We start from the raw sequence: 21,571 nt of genomic DNA on the forward strand, positions 1-21,571 counted from the left end.
TTAGTTTTAATCAAGTTGACTTCTGAGAGATTAATAATGAATATCATACTGCAAATATTTATTGAGCACACACCTCATTCCTACATTATTCTAAATTCTTGCCAAGTTTGGATGCATTTAATCCTCCCAGTGACCTTATGATATAAGTACAATTATAATCCCTTTTATGCAAATAATATTGGTCAATGAGGTAGAGGTGGAACTTGAACCCAGGAAGCCTGGCTTTGTTTCAACTTAGCTCTACATCTACATGAATCCAAGGTGCAGCCCTCTGATGTGAGAAGACAAATCCAGACACTGCAAACCCAGGTAGGATAGCCTCAGCAAGAGAGCCTCCAGTTCTGCCAATTGGGTGCACGTTTTACTGTGACCACAGCTGACAAAAAGAAATGAATTCATTGCCATTGCATGGAGGATTTAAGCATTAAATCAGGAGTTTAAATCATGATCTGGTGGAGCCATCATCTGCATTAACTTCAGCTGAAAACTCAGTTCACCTCTATTACAACGGTCATTATTTGTTGGTAACAGTTTTCCTCTTCTGGCAAAACAAAGTAAAGCAACTGATTTGTTGTTATATTAATCCCGATTGAATTGAGCCTTCTCTTCATTCTTTCTTTCTCTCTTTTTCTCTCTTTGCTAAATATTTATCTAGCTTGTGTTTTTCTCCCCACTAGACAGTAGTTCTTTGCTATTTTACATTTTTATAACTCTTTCCCTTAATATGCTGCTACCTTGGACTTTGAAAAGCTGTTAAGGTTTTAGTTAATAGATTACTAACAGCAAATGGAGGAGTATGTGATTGAGTGAGTCACTTGGTCATTCCCTTTTAGTTTCTTCCTGGCATTTGAGGCAACCTGTCTCTGCCTGAGCAAACCCCATTTATTACTTGGGAATTGATGGAATCTCTCTGGCCACTGCTTTCTCTCAACACTCAGCACTCTGTGGCTGAATGTCTCTTGTGTGGTATTCATAATATTCTATATGCATTTTTCGATGATAGCTATTTTAAGAGAATAGCAGTTTTTAAAAAATGGGTAAGAGTTCAACTTTTCCTCCAAAGAGGAGGATGTCTGCAGATTCCTGACTTCCTTTCATTATTCAGAGTGTCAAGGTGATTCTTCAAGTAAAACCCCTATTCTCTCTTGTTGTCTTATCCTGATGAAGTCAGTGGAAGTGGAAGTGTTTTGACATTGACTTGAACTTAGAAGAAATTGTTTAATTGCACCATTTAATCTCAACACCAAGGCTTGCAGCCTTGTATTTATTCTTGGGCTCATGTGCAAGATTTTTTTTTTTTTTTTTTTTTGTATAACCCATAGTCTAACTGGAACTACTTCTGGTAGTTTTCTTGGATTTAATAACTCCCAAACATAGCCATTTAAGACTTGGCATTGGGTAGAGGTGGTGTGTTGTTCTTGCTATCTGTGTGGTTGGGAGAAGAGCTGGGGGTACAGTCTTCTTTCTATCTATCTATCTATACATTTTTGTACCTATGACTGAACCCAGAGTCACTTACTCATTGAGCCCCCCCCCCTTTTTAATGTTTTGAGACAGGGTCTCATTAAGTCCTTAGGACCCCAGCCCCCACTTTTTTAATGTTTTAAGATAGGATCTCATTAAGTCCTTAGGACCTCCCTAATTTGCTGAGACTGGCCTCAAACTTGCAATCCTCCTGTCTCAGCCACCCGAGATGCTGAGATTACAGGTGTATGTCACCATTCCTGACTGTACCAATATTTTTTAATGCTAATTCAGAAGGATTATGGGACAATTACCCACCAGGGTACCTGAAGTTAAACCATCCCTGCTTTCTGTTGCTATGATTTGCAATTTTGAGGTGCAGATCAGGGGTTGGGTAAGGTTCCTTACACTATTGGACTATGCATTTCATTCTTTTGCAAAAGCAGGGAAGGCTGGAGCCTAGTGGGTTTCACTCAACTCTGAATACTCATTCGAATCAACAGGGAGCAAGCTGGCTGCAGTGGTGCATGACCATAATCCAAACAACTCAGAAGGCTGAGGCAGGAAGTTTGCAAGTTCAAGGCCAGCCTCAGAAGCTTAGTCAGAACCTCAGCAACTTATCAAGACCCTATCTCAAAATGAAAAAGGATTGGAAATGTAGCTCAGTGTTACAGCACATATGGGTTCAATCCCCAGTGCCACAAAGAAAGAGAGAATCTCAATGGGAAGCATGGCCGTTCTCTCACAGGTCCTACAACCCAGCCAAGGCAGTGCTGTGTCGGGGAGTGAGGCTGTACTGGCATAGTTCCATCATAACTACATCACTTAGTAGGTTCTTTTTTTTTTCTTTGTTTGTTTATTTCTTTTTTCTTTTTTCCATATAAGAAATAATTTGATGTGTTCAAAAATGGGGTACCTGGTTAGTCAGGGGCTGGGATGGTGTGTTCACCCTGTGAACTCTGCTAAGGTACCTCTTCTGAGTTGCTCTTTGTCCATCTATTAGGATGCCTTTCCAGGATTTAATCAGGATTAGTTGTGAAAGACTGGAAAAGCACTATGTTAAAAAAAGGAGGAGGAGGAGGGGGAGGGGGAGGGGGAGGAGAGAGAAAGAGAAAGAGAAAGAAAGAAAGAAAGAAAGAAAGAGAAGGAAGAAAAGAAGAGAGAAAGAGAAAGAAAGAAAGAAAGAAATGAACTTTATGTAAAATTCCAGCTTTGAAAGTAGTATAATCCAGCCTGCCTGAAAGGGAAGGAGTAGCCCTCGAAGAAGCCAATAACCTGCCCCTGAGAATTTTTTTTTTCCCTCTTTCTATCACAAATACTTGCTCATTGAGACATTGCTATCTCTCAACAAAAAATGCCTAATGCTGGTGAGGACATGGGAAGACCAACGTGCAAATAGGTACAGCTACTGCAGGAAGCCTTTAGACAGTTTCTTGTAAAACTCAACAGATGTCTCTGTCACAATCAAGGAATTCCACTCGTAGGTGCTTATGCAAGAGAAGTGAAAATGGATGTCCACAAAAGAACATGTACTTAGTCATACTATTAAAAAAATAAAAAACAAAAGAAAAGAAAGAAAAGAAAAAAGAACTGTGGAACTATCCAAAATTTTCTTGGTCAGTAAATTGCTTAATTAAAAAAAAAAAACCTGCTCAATGAATTTTGATATTCCAATATAATGAAATACTACGACTCAGCTACAGAAAGAGCTGCTGCTCTATGCAACAACTGGTTTCCTCTCAAAAACATTACATTCAGCAAAAATAATCCAGACAGCAAAGGCTATAGCTTGTATGAAGTTCAAGGATGGGGACCTGTGGGGGAGGTGACTTAGAAGGGGGCACAGTGGTAACATGAGGGGATAGGAATGAGGGTCTTATTTTGGAAGATGGGTATATGTGGGGGTACATCTATAAAAACTAATTTCAGGGAGAGTTAAGTTCTGTGCCTTTCACTGTATATACATTTTGGAGGATAAAAAAAAATCAATTTTTAGAATTTTTTTTTCATTGTTGTAAACATAGAATGTACCATTTTAACTATTTTTAAGTGTGTGGTTCGATAGCATTACATGCAGCCACACTGTTCTGCAAATATTACCACCATCTGTGTCCAGAACAGTCTATCAATATTGCCTCAGTGGAAAAAAAAAAAAAACTGACTAAGAATAATGTCAGATGAGGAGATTCAGTTAGCCTGAACTGAGAGGCTAATCTTGTGCTTCCATCAGGCTGATTCTGACATTTGGCTGTCTGCTTTGATCTGTGGCCCAGAGTGTGTTGATGTACCTCTGTGGTTGCACATGCTGTGTCTCATTAGTGTTCCCTTCAATTTACCTGTTTCTCTTGCTGTTCCCTGAGCTCTTGAGGGAGGAAGGTGGACAATGTCTTGGGCATCCTCCTGTCCCTGGCTCTCGGTGTGAGGAAGGAGTTCTGAGAAGCATGCTGAATGTCAGATGATCCCAACAGCAGAAGTTGACTTGCTGTATTTATGGTTTCCCTAGAGAAGGTTGTGTGCCCATGTTTTGCACAATTACCTGTGTGAAATGGCTTGACACACTTTGAGAATTTGGAGTCCTGAAATCAGAGCATTTAGTATAACATTTCTGGAACTGTTGGCTTCTGTATATCATATTGGTTTTGTCTCCCTACCCCCCCACTTCTTGCAGGACTCAGCTTATGAGATCCAACACACAAAATCACAATTTATAATCTTCCCTTCCTCCTGTGCCTGATGGCTTCCTGCCCTGTCTGAAAATGGTCCATCTAAACAACATCAAGGGCTGGATGACCACTGCAAAGTTTTTATTCTCTTATCTCATAAGAGTTGAAACTAAAACTTCAATTTTTACTTCTTTAGAGTTTCCAACATTTCCCAGAAAAATAGGAGGATTATAAATCCTGGATTATTGCATGCTGCTCAAGGACCCGGTCACATGGGTTTTTAGCTGTGCAGTGGTGATTCACAGGCAACTCCTTACCTCCTAAGCCTGAAAGCCAAAAATAGAGTTACACATGATAAGGGCTACCATTCCCTGTCAGCTAAGCTGTTTAGACCTTATAATTGTAGGTTCAAAGTCAGACATAATTTTCAATATATGTTCAGCATTTTATCCTTGGTCTTCATTTTTACTTCTTTTCTTCACAATAAAGCTATCAGTTTAAGTTAAAAAAGTGTTTTGCTTAAGACAAACGGGCCCCTTCTTTCAGCTCACTTGTGATTTTTAGCTTGTTGCAGTTGAATTAGGTTTATGGCACCTCTGCATTCATACCAACACCTTGGTTTTTGGCTTTCTACAAGGTTTTTCACATTGCAAGGTTAAAATACAATGAAGCAGTGCTTGCTTTGGCAGCACGTATACTAAAATTGGAATGATACAGGGTAGATTAGCATGGCCTCTGTGCAAGGATGACACCCAAATTCATGAAGCCTTCCATATTTAGAAAAAAAAAATATAATGAAGTAGGGGCTGGGGTTGTGGCTCAGTGATAGAGTGCTCATTTCGCATGTGTGAGGCACTGGGTTCCGTCCTCACCACCACATAAAAATAAATAAAATAAAGGTTTTGTGTGCATCTACAACTAAAAACATATTTTTTAAAAATGCAATGAAACACTCAAGTAATTAATTGCATCATCTATCACTTCTGTGCAGACTTGAGATGAGGCTTCTGATGATTTGGAACTCTTAGGAATGGCAGCACCACCAGGCAACGGGTGGAAATTTGCATTCACTACTTGGTGGAACTAAGTCTGAATTTGGTGCAGGAAAGATTCTTTAGGGATGTCAGCAGATTACTTTAAAAATTGGGCATGCAAAGGGAAAGAATGTTTAGAATTTCAAGAAATCTGACTTTACAGATGGGAAACTTAGTTATTAATTTATCAGCCAATAGATATTGAGAAGTTCTGAGTTCTCTGGAACAAGAGTCACTACTCTGCTATGATGTGCATGCACTGCCAGTGGCAATGCAAAGGCAATATACGAATAAATACTCAGACTAGATTAAAGGGTCTGAGGAATAAAGTCGGTAAAGGAATAGAGGGCATGTGCGTGTTGGGAGGCTACTTAACTTGACTGGTAGTGGGGGCTTTGAACTGTCATCTCAAGGAGGAGGAAAGGGTTCTAGACCAAGGGCACAGCAAGGTCCTGAGGAGGACTAAAAGCTTGGACATCTTTAGAGAAGAAAGAAGGATTTGTGGCTGAGGTCAGAGGGTGAGAAAAGTTGGAGAGGTAAGCAGGGCCCCTGCCATCCTCTCTCACCCTCTCCATCCAAAGACCCTGATGGCTTTGATAAAGAACTTGAATCTTATTCCAAATTCTGAAGAAAACCATGAGGGGTTTTATTTAATTAATTCACTTATTTTTTGCAGTACTGGGAATTGAACTCAGAGCCTCAGGCAGGCTAGGCAAGTAAGTGCTCTACCACTAAGCTGCATCTTCACCCCTTGGGAGAGAGTTTTCATTAGTAGAGGTTCAGACATGCAGGGAATGCGCGAGCATCTGTCAGATTTAGCAAATAAAAATACAGGCAGCCAGGTTAAACTTAAGTTGTAAGCAACAGATTCCTTTTAGTATAATTAACTATGTCTCATGAAATTTTGGGGATGTATATACTGCAAAATGATTTGCTGTTTATGTGAAATTCCAGCATATCTGAGTGTCCTGTATTTATCTGACAGTCCTCGGTGCATGAACAGCTGGGCAGCAGAGTTGAGGAGGTGTCAGACTGGGGTTTAGTTTTGTATGTGCATTGAATGACTTTGCTGATAAGTTGGTTTTGGAGAGAAGAGAAATCAAGGAAGATTCCTGGATTTTAAACCTCAGCAGTTAGTGGTGCCTTCCATTGAGAACGAGGAAATGGGAGGGAGTGGATGTGAGTGTGTTGTGATTTGGACAGGTCTGATGTCAGAGGTGTAGATGTCCAAGTGGAGATTTGGAAGTTTGATTCTTCATAGTCTGATCCATTTCCATCGACCTCTTCTAGTAGTCTCCTCTCTTCTTCTACTAGTGTTTTTCTGGAAGGAGAGGGGGAAATTCAGAGCACAGGGTGTCGGGGCCAAACAACCTTCTAAACAGACATTCAAACCCAGCAAAGCTGCTGTTTGGGAGAGAAATGGTGGTTAAAATAAATATACTTCAAAGAAGTTGGACTAAAAAGTATTTTGGTGTATCACCGATTTCTCTGTGTGTTGCCTTTTTTGCAATATATCTTTAAGGATAAATTGCTGAACATAAGGGTACAAAATTTTTTTCAGTGAAGTTATTATGCAGGCAGTCAAAGAAAGAAGAGAAATTAGTCTCAAAATTAATGACAACATTTACAAAATCCAACACAATTAGACCACACCAGGCCTGCACTTAAGTATTTTTTGAAATTTTAACCCAAAAAAAAATTTTTTTTCTTTATGGGGGGAAAAAAACCCAGGTGCACATAAGCACAGTTGTAATGTTGCATTCCCTGATTAAAAGAGAGACCTTTTTAAAAAGTGGACTACAGATATTATAATTTATCTTTAAACAGCTTTGTGTAAAATATCTATTCACCTTGACTTTGTTCTTATATAGTAATAAAATTCCATATTTAGATCTATTCCTTGTATTACCAGCATTTAACCACCAGAAGGACAGACTTCTTAGACATTGCATAGCATGTGGTAGAGTTAGTGAAAGATCTGCCTGTGGGAGCCACTTTGTTAGGTGAAGATAAATAGTTTGATTACGGAGGTTTTATGGATGTAAAATTGACCCAAATTCAGATAATGTTTTGCAAAAATCAAAACTAGACACGTTCCATGGTGTTTTCTTTTTCTGTACCCACTTCATTAGAAACTTTTTAGCAAGGGGTTTTGGTGCACAGATCACATTAAGCTATAAGTGGTTAATAAAATCTGTCATGTTGCTGCTTTTCCATAGGAGACAAAGTGTCCTCTAAGTCAAGTCCATATAAGAATTACCTGTAGATGGTGGGGGTGTAGTGCAGCTCAGTGGTTGAACACTCGTCTAGCATGTGTGAGGACTTGGGTTCGATCCCCAGCACCCCCAAAACAAGCAAGCAAAACAAAAACAAAAATACACTACAGAGTTGGAGTTGTAGCTTAGTGGTAGAGCACTTGCCTCGCAAGTGTAAGGTACTGGGTTTGATCCTAGCACCATACAAAAAAACAAATAAAGGCATTGAGTTTATATATAACTAATATATATATATATATATATATATATATATATATATATATATATATATAGAGAGAGAGAGAGAGAGAGAGAGAGTAAAATTACACATAAAATGAACTATCTGTAATCCTTGCTGTAAACAAATGCAAAGGGCTGGGGTTGTGGCTCAGTGATAGAGCTCTCACCTAGCATGTGCGAGGCCCTGGGTTCGATCCTCAGCACCACATGAAAATAAAAATAAATAAAATAAAAGTACTGTGTTTAACTACAACTAAAAAATAAATATTAAAAAAATTGCAAATACCGACAACTCCCATATGGGGTCCAATTCAGGATACTGCCTTGTGTAGGGCCCCAAAATCTTTATTTGTAATGTACTCCCTGGTCATTCTTGCAAACTGGTAAATATGGATAACCCTGGCTTGAGCAAAAGGATTAAAGTTGTCAATTGTTGGATCTCATCTCTGTTAAAGATATGAGTGAAGACGACTTTAGAGGGGCTAGAGGAGAAATAATTGCACAAAAAATCATTTTACTAATGAAATAATACATCAAGGTGTATGGAGGGGCTGGGGTGTGTCTTGGGCAGCAAGACACTAAGTGAATACAGACTAGTGACCCATCCTAAATAAGCAGGAATGTGGGAGAAGGGATCTGTGATGTCGCCTGGGGACTCAGGACAGTTTTCAGAGAGGATGTGGCTTGTGACATGGGTCAGTTGAAGGAAAAAGGAGGTTGTTTATATGGGGGGTGGGTATTCCAGGAAGTGAGCAGGTGTCACAGCACAGTCTATGAAAGACCTAGAGTCCTAGGTTTATTTTTTTTTATTTATTGATTTTTTTAAAAAAAATAAATGGCATCGAAATGCATTACAATTCTTATTACATGTATACAGTACAATTTTTCATATCTCTGGTTGTATATAAAGTGTGTTGACACCAATTCCTGTCTTCATACATTTACTTTGGATAGAGTCCTGGGTTTCCATATGGCCTTTTTCTAGCATGGAGTGGAAGGACATGAGTAGCTTATAAATGGGCAGGAAGATAGGCTGTTATGGAGGAGTTACATGCTAGGCTCTTTTGATGGAGCAGCAGGTAGTAAGAGCGACAAGTCCGTAGTTGTTTGGGGAAGATAACTGGAATAGCAGTGAGAGGGCGGAGAATGGGGCAGGGGTTGTGGGTGGAGAAAGAGAAGGATAATGGGAAAACAAGAGAAAGGAACACCAGGTCAGAGAGTTTTGAGGTACAACCTGCTGAGGTGTCAGGTATGGCAGGGTCCTCAGGCAAGCCTATGGAAGGAGAAGAGAATTGACCCCTAGGAATGGATCCTGAGAGGAACCAGGGTATAAGAGGAGGCCAGTCCTGCTGCTCCCCAGAAGCATTTTATGATTTGATATGACATATGCAGAGATGAGATCTTTTTTTCTGGGTCTTGATTAGATATATAGATAGATGAGAAAATTATTTACTGTATATTTCAAAACCTAGAAGAAAGGATTCTGAATGTTTTTGTCATAAAGAATTAATAAAGAAATGTTGGAGGAGATAGGTATGTTGAACCTGATTTAAACATTATACAATGTATTGAAACATAATGTGGTTTTTTATGTGTTTTACACATCAGTTAAATAAAGAAAAAAAGAAATATACTAAGACAACCCTCATACTTTAGAGTGTAAATGTGTGGTGAAGGTGCCAGTGGAAGAAGAAAATAAGAAAATGTTCTAATTGGCTAATGTTGAGAAGTGTTGGTTCCTTCTGTGCTCAGAGAGGCCCCAGGCAGGGGATCAGGCCTGGTTAAATCACAAGCCCTTCTGCCATCTGTATGTGCTCCATGACTTGTTCAGTGGAGATCAGGGAGGAATCTTAGGTGGGAATTCAGACTGCAGGATCACTTTGTTGGTTGAGTTCCTTCTACCTCGGTGTCCACCAGCCTCACTCTTTCCTTCCTCTTGTGAGAAAACACTATTTTAGAACCAGATCCTATAGATTTACCTACTTGCTCCTCCTGTTCATTTTATTTATAACAGTGGAGCCAAGCTCCACACAGATGTAGAAAAGGTATACAGTGCTAGAGGGTTTGTTTCAAATGGAAGTCAGGGTTGGCTAACCTTGAAATTGGCTCTCAGCCATCTGTTTGTGTGCCTGGGTTTCACCTGCTTTGAATTAGGATGATATCATGGTATTCAATTAGACTGGGGGGAGTACAAATGGTTTTGTTAATTAGATGAAAAAGTGACCTTTTATAATACTTATCAGATTAGCCATGGGTTCAAGGCTGCACTCTGTAAAAGCCTTATTGCTCCCTGTCCTTCCTTTTGGAAATCTGTCTTCCTGCTTCATCTCCATCGTGCTGTGTACAGCTGCCCGGTCTTTCTGGCATTTTGGAACTGGGAGCTGCTTGCCTTTCCTACTGCTGTTCTTCTGTGTTTCTTTGCCTGATGTGTTGTGAATATTCACACTGCATTTACAGCTATCATGTCTCTGCTCCCTGGGTTTAATTATATTATCTATGTATTGTTTAAATCTATTGAGTTTTTTTGGAAGTAGATACTACTGTGAAATTAGAAGCAAAGAAGACGATGTCTTTGAGATCCTGGACTAAGATCTTAAAGGCTGGAATTCTTTTTTTTTTTTTCCACTTTGCTATGTCTGAGCCACAGCACCTTGAACATTACTCTCTTGTCTGTAAACTGAGGAGGCTAGAACTTGAACTTTAGCAGTCTCAGAATCCCCTGGAGAGTTTGCTCAAACACAGATTGCTGGCTCCATCCCCAGGGAGCCTGATTCTGAGGGGCAGCTTGAGAATCTGCATTTCTAACATGTTCCCAAGAGATGCCGATTTGCTAGTCAAAAATGACTCGTTGAAGTCTTTAATTGCTCCTAAATATTGATTTTTACCTTCTTCTGTTAGGCATCAAGGGAGGACTTACTGAAACATTTCTATCATGGAGTTGGTATTTCCATTTCTTCCCTCATCAGGTGTATCTATCTGTAATATTTCTCTTGCTCTCGCAACCTTTTTGCAGTCTCACTGTCATAATGCTGTTTTTCTGCTCCGACAGCCCATCCTACCCACTCAGAAGTCCTCTACCTGTTAGCACACAAAGGCAGTATCATGGGCTATTCACAGGGTGGAGCCATTCTGGGATGAACAGCAATGGACGTGGGTCCTCCTTTCAATTGTGCAGTCTGAAGTGTTGTCTCTTATTTTAATTTTTGCAACACTCTCTGAAGAACAAATGGTGCTTACCCAAGAATGTGCATCTAACTCTGGCTCATTCCTCCACCCTCAGTCTTGTTGGGAAAGTAGTTTTATCTTCTTAAGCCTCAATTGTCTCATATGTTCAGTGGGTGTAAAAATAGCATCTGTTTACAGTTGGTTCAAGGATTGAATGAAGCAGTCATGTAAAGTGCTTAACATAACATCAGATACATAGTAAGTGTTAAAATAATATTGTCAACTACTCTCACTGGCAGTGTTTGAATTGCAAAACAAGGTCAGAGATGTTGATAACAATTTACCTTAATAAACTGTGTGCCAGGATTTTCAAATACTGTTCATTTCACTGTTAAATGGGGAAAAGAACATATGCCTGCTTCTTACTCAAGTCTAGTAAAACTTATTTTAATATTAACTGAATTTTCTCCACTTAAAAAGAATGAGAAAAGTTGGACATGTAATTCAGTGGCAGAGTACTTGCCTAGCATGTACAAAGCCCTGGGTTCCATTTTTAGTATTGGGGCAAAAAAGGCATTTATGGATAAAAAAAGAACAGAGATTATGATCTCTAAACTAAAGAAATGAATATTGAGTTAACACATTCTTACTCTACATCATGAACTCTAAGAGATGAGTATTTTTACATTTTAATACCTCTAAACTCACAGTTAATGATACCTTAATATTTTAAAAGGTAGTCATATAGTCATACTTTTTCTTTTAAAAAAGTGGTATATAAAATAATAGCATAAAAAACAGTGATTCAAAGCCTGGCGCAGTGGCACATGCCTATAATCCCAGCAGCTCTGGAGGCTGACGCAGGAGGATCACCAGTTAAAAGCCAGCTTCAGCAAAAGTGAGGCCCTAAGCAACTCAGTGAGACCCTGTCAATAAATAAAATACAAAATAGTGCTGGGGATGTGGCTCAGTGATTGAATTCCCCTGACTTCATTCCTTGGTATTGCCCCCACCCTGAAAAAACAAAAAAACACAGTTGTTCAGTAAAATATAGAACTTTGAGTAAGTCAGTTTGGTAATGCTACTTTATAGTAAATTATCTCTTGTGATAGTCTCATTTGTTAACTAAGTCTTCAGAAAAAAATTTTACCTAGTTGATCACTGGTGAAAAAAGTAATATTTTATTGGTTTTGAAGAAACTCATTTTATGTTGTTTTTTTTTTTTTTGAGGAGAAAGAATATTGAATGTGTTCAGTGTTAACATTTCTAATGTCAGTCAGTTGGAACTGGTGAGGTGTGTTTTCCATTGCAAACTATTAAATAGCTCTATTTTCTAACTTAGAAGTAGTATTTCTGAGGTGAAACCTTCTACTTCTGGACTTTGTCAGATTATGGACTTTGGGTAATTCTAAAAGATCACCCCTGATCTCTGAACATGATCATGCTCCAGATCATGTGCGGATGTAGATCACCAACACCGTGAGGACAGTTATTTGCATCTGAGAGCAGCTCTGTGGTCTGGGATGCTGGGAGGGTTGTTCTGGGTGGGTATCCTGTCTTTGACAATGATTTCTGAGTGCCAGATGTGAAGGAAGATATAAATCGCTCGTCATGTGCCAAATTTCACAATAGTTCTCCCACCCCCTCCACTGGGCCACCAGTACAGTCTGACCTCTGTCTGGCTCCCATCCTAGAGGGATGTGTGGGAATGGTGACATGGCTTTTTATTGCTATGCACCGTACTGAAAATGTCACCTTAGATTGAGTGTGTGTGCTGTGGTTTGGGTATGGTTTGAGAGTGTCCACCAAAGCTTCCCATGTTGCAATTTAATCCCTACTGTGAGATATGGAGAAGGTTGAGGTTTAACCCCACTGTGGGGTCATGAGGTGGGGCCTTTAGGAAGTGATTAGAATTAGAGGAGGTCCTCAGGTTGAAGCTTTCATGACTGAATCCTAGTGGCTTTATAAGAAGAGGAGGCGAGACCAGAGGATAGACACACACACAGGTGTGCCCTGTGTCTCCTGCCATGTGATGCCCTAAGCCATATGAAATACCTTCACTCTGAAAGCAAGAAGGCCACCAGCCAATGTGGTCTATTGACCTTGGGACTCCCAGACCATGAGCCAAAATGAACCTATTTATAAAGTGACCCAGACTCAGGTAATTCCTTTTAATGATGGAAATGGACTAATATTTTGTGTGTATGTCTGTGATATCAGACAGAAAAATAAAACATCAGATTTCTGTTAATTTGGGGGTGATGATTGAAGTCAGAGAATTCTTTCACAACTTGTTTTTCAAAGATTTTTATATCCTGTGTACATACCAACAATATGTTGTTAAAACTTGTGTAGTGCAGAGAGGGGAGAAGAGAAATCAGTGCAAATGAGCTGCTACAGAGACTGAAAAGAAAGAAGAATAAAGTTTTCTAAATACCTGCACACAGGGGTCCTCCATGAGCATGGAGTTTTGAATAGACTCAGCACCTGTCTTGTAGGTATTTCCTCCTCTGGTTGTTAATCTTGTGATATGTCCAAAAGTGAAAATGATCGCAGATGCAGAGATACATAGAATTTGAACTGGAAGAAATGGATATTTTGCTTGACCAATTTGTTTTACAAGGGAGGAGGAGATAATAGGCCCTGAGAAAGCGAAAGGATGTGTTTAAGATGCTTCCTGGTAGATGGTGTGACAGATTTCTCCTGACTTCCCAATCTGTTTGCAGATTGCATATCTGTTTGCCAAATATGATTACATAAATGGAAACGACATGACGTGCTGTACCAGTAGACATTCTTTGGGTTTCTACGGAAACCTCCTCTTACTGGTGTCAGCAAAAAATGAGGAATTTATTGGAAGGAAGCTGAGGTATTGCACACAATTGCACAAAACTGAAGGAAGAGCTGACCAGGCAAGACTGCAATGGGAAGGAACCCGGGGTGGGGGTGGGGGGGTCGTGGCAGCAGTAGCTCATAAATCTGAACTCAGACTATTCATCACTCCCTATTTCTCTGATACAAATAGGAGACTCTGCTGTTTCCTCCCACAGAGGCTTCAGTGGAAGCAAGATGTGCTTATACTGGCCTCCTGGACCCACACTCTCTCTTGTTACTCTGCTTCTATTTCTTTATTGCCCATAAGTCTATGTTCACTTGCATCTCCGTGAATATCTAAAAACACAAAGGCTAAGACCTAACCCCCAGAGATTCTGATTACACTGGTCTGAGGTGGGACAAGGGTGTGTGCGTTTATCTCAAAAGTCCCTGTGTTGTTCAATTGTATAGCCAATGGTAAGAATTCTGGCCTTCTGCATTGATGGGAAAATTACAGAATGTGTCCCGATACCCACTGCAGCTGAAAATGTGTTTAAGTGAATTGAGAATGACAGATCTAGAAAGGGTTGTTCAGGAACAATAAAGCATTTGTGGGTCACCACACATCGGTGACATTGACCAGAGTACTCCCAGGCTGAGAGTTTGGTAGGTGCTCTGAGTATATTATCTCAGTTTATCCTAACTATGGCCTTGTGGGTTAGGTAAGCAATATCCTCATTTTCCAAATGTGTCAACTGAGCCTGGAGGAGAAAGTGATTTCCTAAAGTGGACCAGTAGCTTGAGATTCAAACTCAGCCCATGCCCACAGTTCTTTAACAAAGACAACCATGGGGCCAGCTGACTGTAGAGGGATTCTGACCACTGCTTCTGGGGCATGCCCACGAAGGGTTATGCCAGAGCTCTGGTGAAGACTGTCCAGCTGCATTGAGGTAAAAATTGGGGTAGGTGGATCTCCACAGCCCAAATGATGTCAGTCAGACATTCCTAACTGCAAAGACTGCTATGTGTCGGGATGTAGTGCTAAGGGAGTAAGAATATTTAGCAGAAGTGATAGGAGAGAAAGAGGATCTCTGCTATTGCAAGAAAAGCAGAACTTACTTCCCCACAGGGAAAATTAGGGGAAATATGAAGAATGTAAGTGTGCAAGAGTCTGAGCCCATATTTTAAAAAAAGAAAGAAAGGAGGAGGGAATGAAGTTTTTTGATTTTTGTCTTTTTAGGAAATTGAGATATGACTAGTGTTTGCTTTGGAGTTTAGGTGAGAAGAATAGAAAACATATAAGTACAAATGAACTGGTAATAGAGTGTTTTTCATAAAAGTAATGGAATAGATTTGGGGTGGTTTAGCTTAGTGGTAAAGTGCATGCTTAGTGTGCACAAAGTCCTGAGTTTCATCCCCAGCAAACCCTTCTGGGTAAGAAAATATCAGTGGACTAGAATAGGCTTCACTGAGAAGTCAGAAAATTCTCTCTTCTGTTAGGGCAATTTGGAAATGCACTGATTTTAACATGAAGGGGTAGGATAGACCACAGCTGTGAGTTTCTGGAAGAAAGAATCTCTAATCCTTTTGGGCTTAACCATTAGGCAAATTTAGCTTCCTGGTTTCAAAAAGAGAAAACACACCCACAAAAAGAAAAACTCAGGCCCGTGGGAACAAGAAACTTCCTCCTCTGAAGGCTGCTTGAAAAATCTTAATCTTCCTCCTGAGAGGCCAAGTCCTCTTCCTGCTCAGCGTGAGGCAAGCTGGGGAGACATCCAAGAGGCAACGGGGTGCTAGGGAGAGAGGATGTGCCAACCAGGTCGAGTCACTGAGGTGTGAGGCTTGGAAAATGGTTCTGTGGGTAAAAGAGGCTGCTTTGTAATTCTCCATCCACCTGGGAAAACCAAGGGATTGTGTGGCTTTGCCCCGTGTCCCCCATTCTTTCCTTCTTTGTCCCTTCTGTTTCCATGAAACATGACTCGAGGTGGAAAGAGAAAAAACGTGAAAGCCAATTGAAAAAGAAATATCTGCAGATGAAGAACTCATTTTCCTGCCAAATGTGGTGTGGGCCGTACACTAAAACTGTGGGGCCAAATAATCATAGGGAGGCCAAAGTTTGAGAAGATCTGAAATCTGAACTTCTTCAGTTTCAGTAAAGTGACTAGAGAGCTGGAGATGAGGAGGGGTGCATTAGAAATTTTCTGGAGTGGCGCAGTTGTTAGCGGAATCCACACTCAACAAAGGTTCTGCGGCAATTTTTATTTCAGTAATTTTGTTTGTACCAAAGGTCGCGGGAGGGAGCCTTTCTTCACTTAAGTATGGCAATGTCACTCTAGTCTGGCTTCCTTGTCTTATGGGAGAGGAAAGGAAATTGGTAAGTAACACATTGTTTACTTGCTTTGAGAAAAGCATTTAACATCTGCTATTTCATTTAATTCTCACAGCAGCCCTTGAAAGAGGAGCATTATCTGCATTCTACAGAGGAGGAAAATGAAGTCTGATTAAGTAACCTGCTTGATGTTTATATGGCTATTAATAAATAGAAGAACCAGGTTGGGTCCAATTTTCCTCCTGTTCCAAAGTCCTTTGAGACTCGACTTTAAGAAAAGAAAAAAAAAATTAATTGATAGATTTTCAGCACCAAATTTTTGAAAGCTCATAGATTCTCAGTGAATATGGGGTGATGGTGTAGATATGTCTGAAACCAAAATAGTTTTGGGAACTGATGTTTATTGATCATTTGTTATAAACCTAGGAGATTGTGGCTAATATATCTACTTACAGAATTGCTGCTGACCACAAAATATAGTCCATAGAATTTCTAACTCGCTTTCATTCAGCAAATGGTGTTTGTTGCTGATTTGGTACTGTTTTAGTCAGCTTTGCATTGCTGTGACCAATATACCCAACAAGAACAAGTTAGAGGAAGAAAAGTTTATTTTGGCTTGTGGTTTCAGAGGTTCAGTCCATGGTTGGTCAACTCCATAGCTCTGGGCCTGAGGTGGAGCAGAAGGGTGTGGGAGAAGGAAGCTACTCAGTTCATGAAACACAAGAAGCAGAGAGAGAGGTGAGGGAAGGAGGGGGCAAAGAGCCAGGGACAAGGTATAGTTCTTCAAGGGCATACTCCCAACCATTCATCCAACTTATTAATCCATCAAATGAATGAATCCACTGATTGGATGACAGCTCTCATAATCTAAGCATCTTATTCTAAATATTCCTGCATTGTCCAACACATGAGCTTTTGGGCCTACCTCCTGTCCAAACCACATTAGGTACATGCATGTTTTGGTGGTGTAAGTGGGGTGGTCTACAAAGAGGTAGAATAGATGGTATCTGTCCTTCAGGAGTATGTCTAGTTGAGAAGAGAGAATTGTACACATGTTCACAGATAAGAGCTCTGCCTTAGTTTGTATAAGTGTCCCTCAAAGGCCCATTTGTTAAAGGCTTGGTCAACAGCTTATAGTGCTATTGGGAGATGGTGCCCAGCACACTTAGGGACATTAGGGACATGTCCTTGAAGGAGCTATTAGAACTTCTAGGCACACACACCCTTCTGTCTCTCTCTCATATTCTCTCTCTTTCTCTCTCTCTCTCTCTGTTCCTAGCTACTTTGAGTGAATATTTTACTTTGCCACATGCTCCTAGCCATGATATACTTGCCTTGCCACAGGCCCGAAGGGGACTGAGCCAAGAGACCACATACTGGATGCTCTGAAACCATGAGCCCAAATATAACTGTCTTCCTCATAAGTTGACTGTCTCAGGGATTTTAATAGAAAGTAGACTAACGAAGCTCCATAGCAGACATAAAATCATACCATAAGATCTGTCTTGGGATTTGTGACTCAAGTCCCGGGTGGACCGTAGAGAGAAGAAATCAGAGGGAGAGAAAGAGTGAACTGTGGGAGACCAGGCAGGGCTGGGTTTGGGTTACAGTTCGGGGGACTGGTAGGACTTGCCTAAATGGGAAGAGCCTACATGACTAGACAGGCTACTGTGTTAATTAATAGAAGTGTCTGTGACAGAAGTCTTAAGGACAAAGCCACACAGGTGATGGCACAGAGGGTTGGTAAGAGGCTGGAGTAGCAGGTTGACTATTTGAGATATTCTCCTATTGGCAATGGCAGTGGTGTTTATTACAGTATTAAAGGTGACAGTAAAATAATAATAATAATAATAATAATAATAATAATAATAATATCATCTAGTGATTATTGAGCATTTATCCCATTTTATTCAACAAATGTTTGTAAAAGTTTCTGAGTGTGAGCACTATACCTTGTACTGGCAAAACACGGTGTTCAAACTTGGCAAAAATCCCTGATCTCAGGGGCAGATGATAAAATAGATTATTCTTCAACTACTAAGAGGGTAGTGGGTGGGAAGGGTATAGGGTAAGAAACATCATAGTCTCAAAGCCTGGATCTGTGTGTCATCGTATTAACTCATCAGCTGAAAGACAGAAGGCAGCCTTTGAAGAATTTTGAATAGAAAGTAACCTGATGAAAATATAATCTTAATGATAGCGTAGCAAAGAGTAGGGAAAGACGGATGCTGTCAGGTCCAGTGATGAGGCAAAACCATTCAGAACAGTTATCCTAAGATGGATTTTTTAATAACTAATATCATGGAGGGGTCTAGTAGGAAGAGAAGACCAAAGTAAGGGAAAAAATAAAAATTTACTATTTTTCTGCTGTATGCTTTCTTGTAAGCCTAGAAACCAGGCATAATTATATTGCAAAAGTGATAGGGCTTGATGGTTTTTGTTCTAATGAATAAAATGTAACATAGAGTTGTCAAAGATGACTGAGGTTTTGAGACTTGAGTGACTAACACAATGAGAAAAGTAAGACGTTTTCGATGAGAAAAAGGGAAATTCAACAGAATTTTCTGACAGGCTGTTTAAGTAATTTAAGAATTTCTGAAACATTTGATATATTACACAGGTATGAAATTATAATGTATTTGATTATACTGTTGATATTTTCCATGGTAACATTATATGTTCACTTGAAATGTTTACTTGTATCTTCATTTTCCTTAAATAATTCAAGTGTTGCATCTTTTTTAAAAAGTGTTCCCTTATAAGGGAAAAAAAAAGTTTTTGAAACCAACTGGGTTGTCTTCTAAAGGATTAATCCTTTTTGAAAATCCATAGTTTCTCCCTCCAGTGGTGTGGGCAATATGGAAGCGGGGGCGATGGTGGGTCATGTGGTGGGGAGCTCTGTTTCTCCTTCCTGGGGTGCACTTTACCCCACATGCTGCTGCCTTTCCTCCTCACCCATCACGCCCCAGTGCCCGACTGCCCCGTCCTGACCCACTAGCTGCTGCTTCGCATTTTTGAAAATGACTGGCTCACCGTTTCTCAAGCACTCGCTCACAGCACTGTGAATGTACGGCTTTCAAGGCGACCCTAAAGCAGAAGAAGTTCCATTTAGTGAGTAATGAGGTCCAGCAAACCTTAGTGAGTTTTGGGTATAATGATATGGTACATTTGAAAAAATAATAATGCACATGGGAAGAAAAAAAATCATGTTTTTATATTATTATTAAATGACCACAATTGCTCACAAATGGGATATGTATACCTTCCATATTTCTCAAATAGGGGACACATACCAGGCATGGCCACCTGCACTTTTTTGCTCCACGTTGCTTTCCAAGTGATACTTGCCCTTTTTTTTTTTTAATCATAGAAAACACAGTCAACCCAATTTCACAAAGATATGATGCTGCTGAAAGGGGCATATCACGATCTAGTGTCGAAATGGAACAACCTTGAGCTAGAAGTGCCCAGGCTGTCTGATAGAGGTCTTTGCCTTTCCCTTGAAAACACGGAAGATCCAGGAGTTCCCCTGAGACGTCACTGTTGTGCCCTGGGATGCCTCCACACACAGTTTGAGAACCACTGTACAGGCCTGTCCACCAACAACTCTTTTTCTCTCCTTAATCTTATGTCACTTCTTGATCATCCCCATTTTGAAGAAAATAGCTTTGGATGCAGCCATGTCCTCCAGTTTCCTCCTTTCTATCTTTAAACTCCTGAGATTAAAGGAACTCTTGGTCACTTCGTTGCCCTGCACTGTACTGGTCAGCCACTTGGTAAGCCATGGCTTTGGCTCCCAGCATAGTCCCCGAAAGGTTTCCAAATCTCCCTCCGCCTCATTTCTTTGGTGCTTAGAACCTTGGCCCGGGTTCAAATCATTTGCCTTGCTTTGACCATCTACTTTACCACCAGCTCATGTATGTATGTGCCAAGCTTGAGAGAGAAGAATGTTCTATCCCTTTGGCTTCTTTCAATACATTTACACTCCAGCACAATCCCCAGAGGATGCGTGCAATTATAAGCTCCATTCGTACAAGAGGGAACAGGCCAGCCTAATGCCAGGACATCAGAGGGAACCGAAAGACACCTGTAGGCATGTCTTGTCTCCCAGGTTCTGGGAAAGTCCAAGAGGCCTTGTTTGGTGTGGGTGATAAGTTTGACTTGATATGTTTGACTTTCAACTTTTATGATTTTATTTTCATAAAGGTAAAATATTTGCTGTTAATTGTAGATACTTTCAAAACACAGAAGAGAAAAATAAAAACGGATCCACTGTGGAAGCATAAATGTGTTAAAATGTTTATTTCAATTTAATTTGATTTTGAGAGTCCTTCCAAATGTTTTCATGGAAACATAATTTATATAGAACAGCCTTTTCGCAAAACTTACATTATAAATATTTTAATTTAATTAGGTAATTCCTTTAGCCATTCTTAAAAAATAAATTCTTTTTTAAAAATTTTTTATTTTTATTTTTTAAAGAGAGAGAGAGAGAGAGAGAGAGAGAGAGAGAGAGAGAATTTTTTAATATTTATTTTTTAGTTTTTGGCAGATACAACATCTTTGTTTGTATGTGGTGCTGAGGATCGAACCTTGGCCGCACGCATGCCAGGCAAGCGCGCTACCGCTTGAGCCACATCCCCAGCCCCCAAAAATAAATTCTTACATTACACAATATATACATGTATTGAAACATACAAATATATATAGTTTCTGTGTTTAATATATTATTAATTTAATTAATGTTTTGGTGCTGGGGACCAAACCCAGGATTGTGCACATCCTGAGTGTAAACTCTATTGCTGGGCTATCCCCCAACCCTAGTACATCTAAAAATGATTCCTATCACTTTCAAGGCAATAGCTTTCACATAATTTTAAAATAAAAACAACTAAAAAGCTTTAACGTAAAATAGCAGACTCCTGTCCTCCCGCCCAGATTTTCTCACCAGATCCAACTACTTTTACAGTCAATTTTAATAGTTCTAAAATAGTCCATTGGATGATATTATATAGCTTATGTACTCACTGTCCATCCCACTTTTACCTAATTAAGTTATTCAATGTAGGCATGTCTTGTCTCCCACATCCTGGGAAAGTCCAAGAGGCCTTGTTTGGTGTGGGTGATAAAAAATATTAAAAGTAGTGGTTCAATTAGATTACTAATTGCTGATAAAGGTCTATTCACTATGCAAATTTATAGAGATATTGTGTGTGTAAACTCAGGGATATATTATCAGGTGTACTTTGCCTTGCTATTTTATAAGCCTAATCTTATTGTACATGTCATTTATCGTCAATACTCTGGGCATAGTATTGGGAACAATGACTTTATCATTAAACATTAATAGATCTTCCAGCTCTTACCAGTTACTTCCTCAAGCTAAAACTTAGAAGTTTGGGAGTTGAGCCAAGAAGTTTTAATGAAATTCTATTATATTTACTCTTTCTTCTCCTTTTTAAATACATGGGGTCTTGCTATGTTGCCAAAGCTGGCTTTGAACTCCTAGGTTCAAGGGATCTCTAGCCTTCTGTTGTATTTTAAATTATAATTTTTAATGCAAAGCAGGTAACAGCCTATCCTGGATAGTTGTAAAAACTACTGAGA

The 21,571-nt window shown here is 39.8% G+C and overlaps 1 protein-coding gene and 1 non-coding gene across 4 annotated transcripts in view; both read left to right on the forward strand.

Annotated features, from left to right (window-relative positions):
• Positions 1-21,571, forward strand: part of Lyn (LYN proto-oncogene, Src family tyrosine kinase) — a 128,331-nt gene that overhangs the window by 31,282 nt on the left and 75,478 nt on the right. Inside the window, exon 1 of one of the 3 annotated variants that reach the window (XM_058574011.1) lies at positions 289-309. The exons of the other annotated variants lie outside the window; for them this stretch is intronic. The gene's annotated coding sequence lies outside the window, so the exon portion shown is untranslated. Of the gene's footprint in view, positions 1-288; positions 310-21,571 lie in introns of those variants that run through there. 3 annotated transcript variants of the gene reach the window in all.
• LOC124082167 (U6 spliceosomal RNA) lies at positions 4,801-4,907 on the forward strand. The gene has a single exon (XR_006848283.1). It is a non-coding gene; the product is annotated as a U6 spliceosomal RNA (small nuclear RNA).

The sequence above is a fragment of the Marmota monax genome, unplaced genomic scaffold (assembly GCF_021218885.2).
Source record: "Marmota monax isolate L192 unplaced genomic scaffold, Marmota_monax_Labrador192_F-V1.1 WCK01_AAM20220418_F8-fsc00044, whole genome shotgun sequence".
NCBI classification, from domain to species: domain Eukaryota; kingdom Metazoa; phylum Chordata; class Mammalia; order Rodentia; family Sciuridae; genus Marmota; species Marmota monax.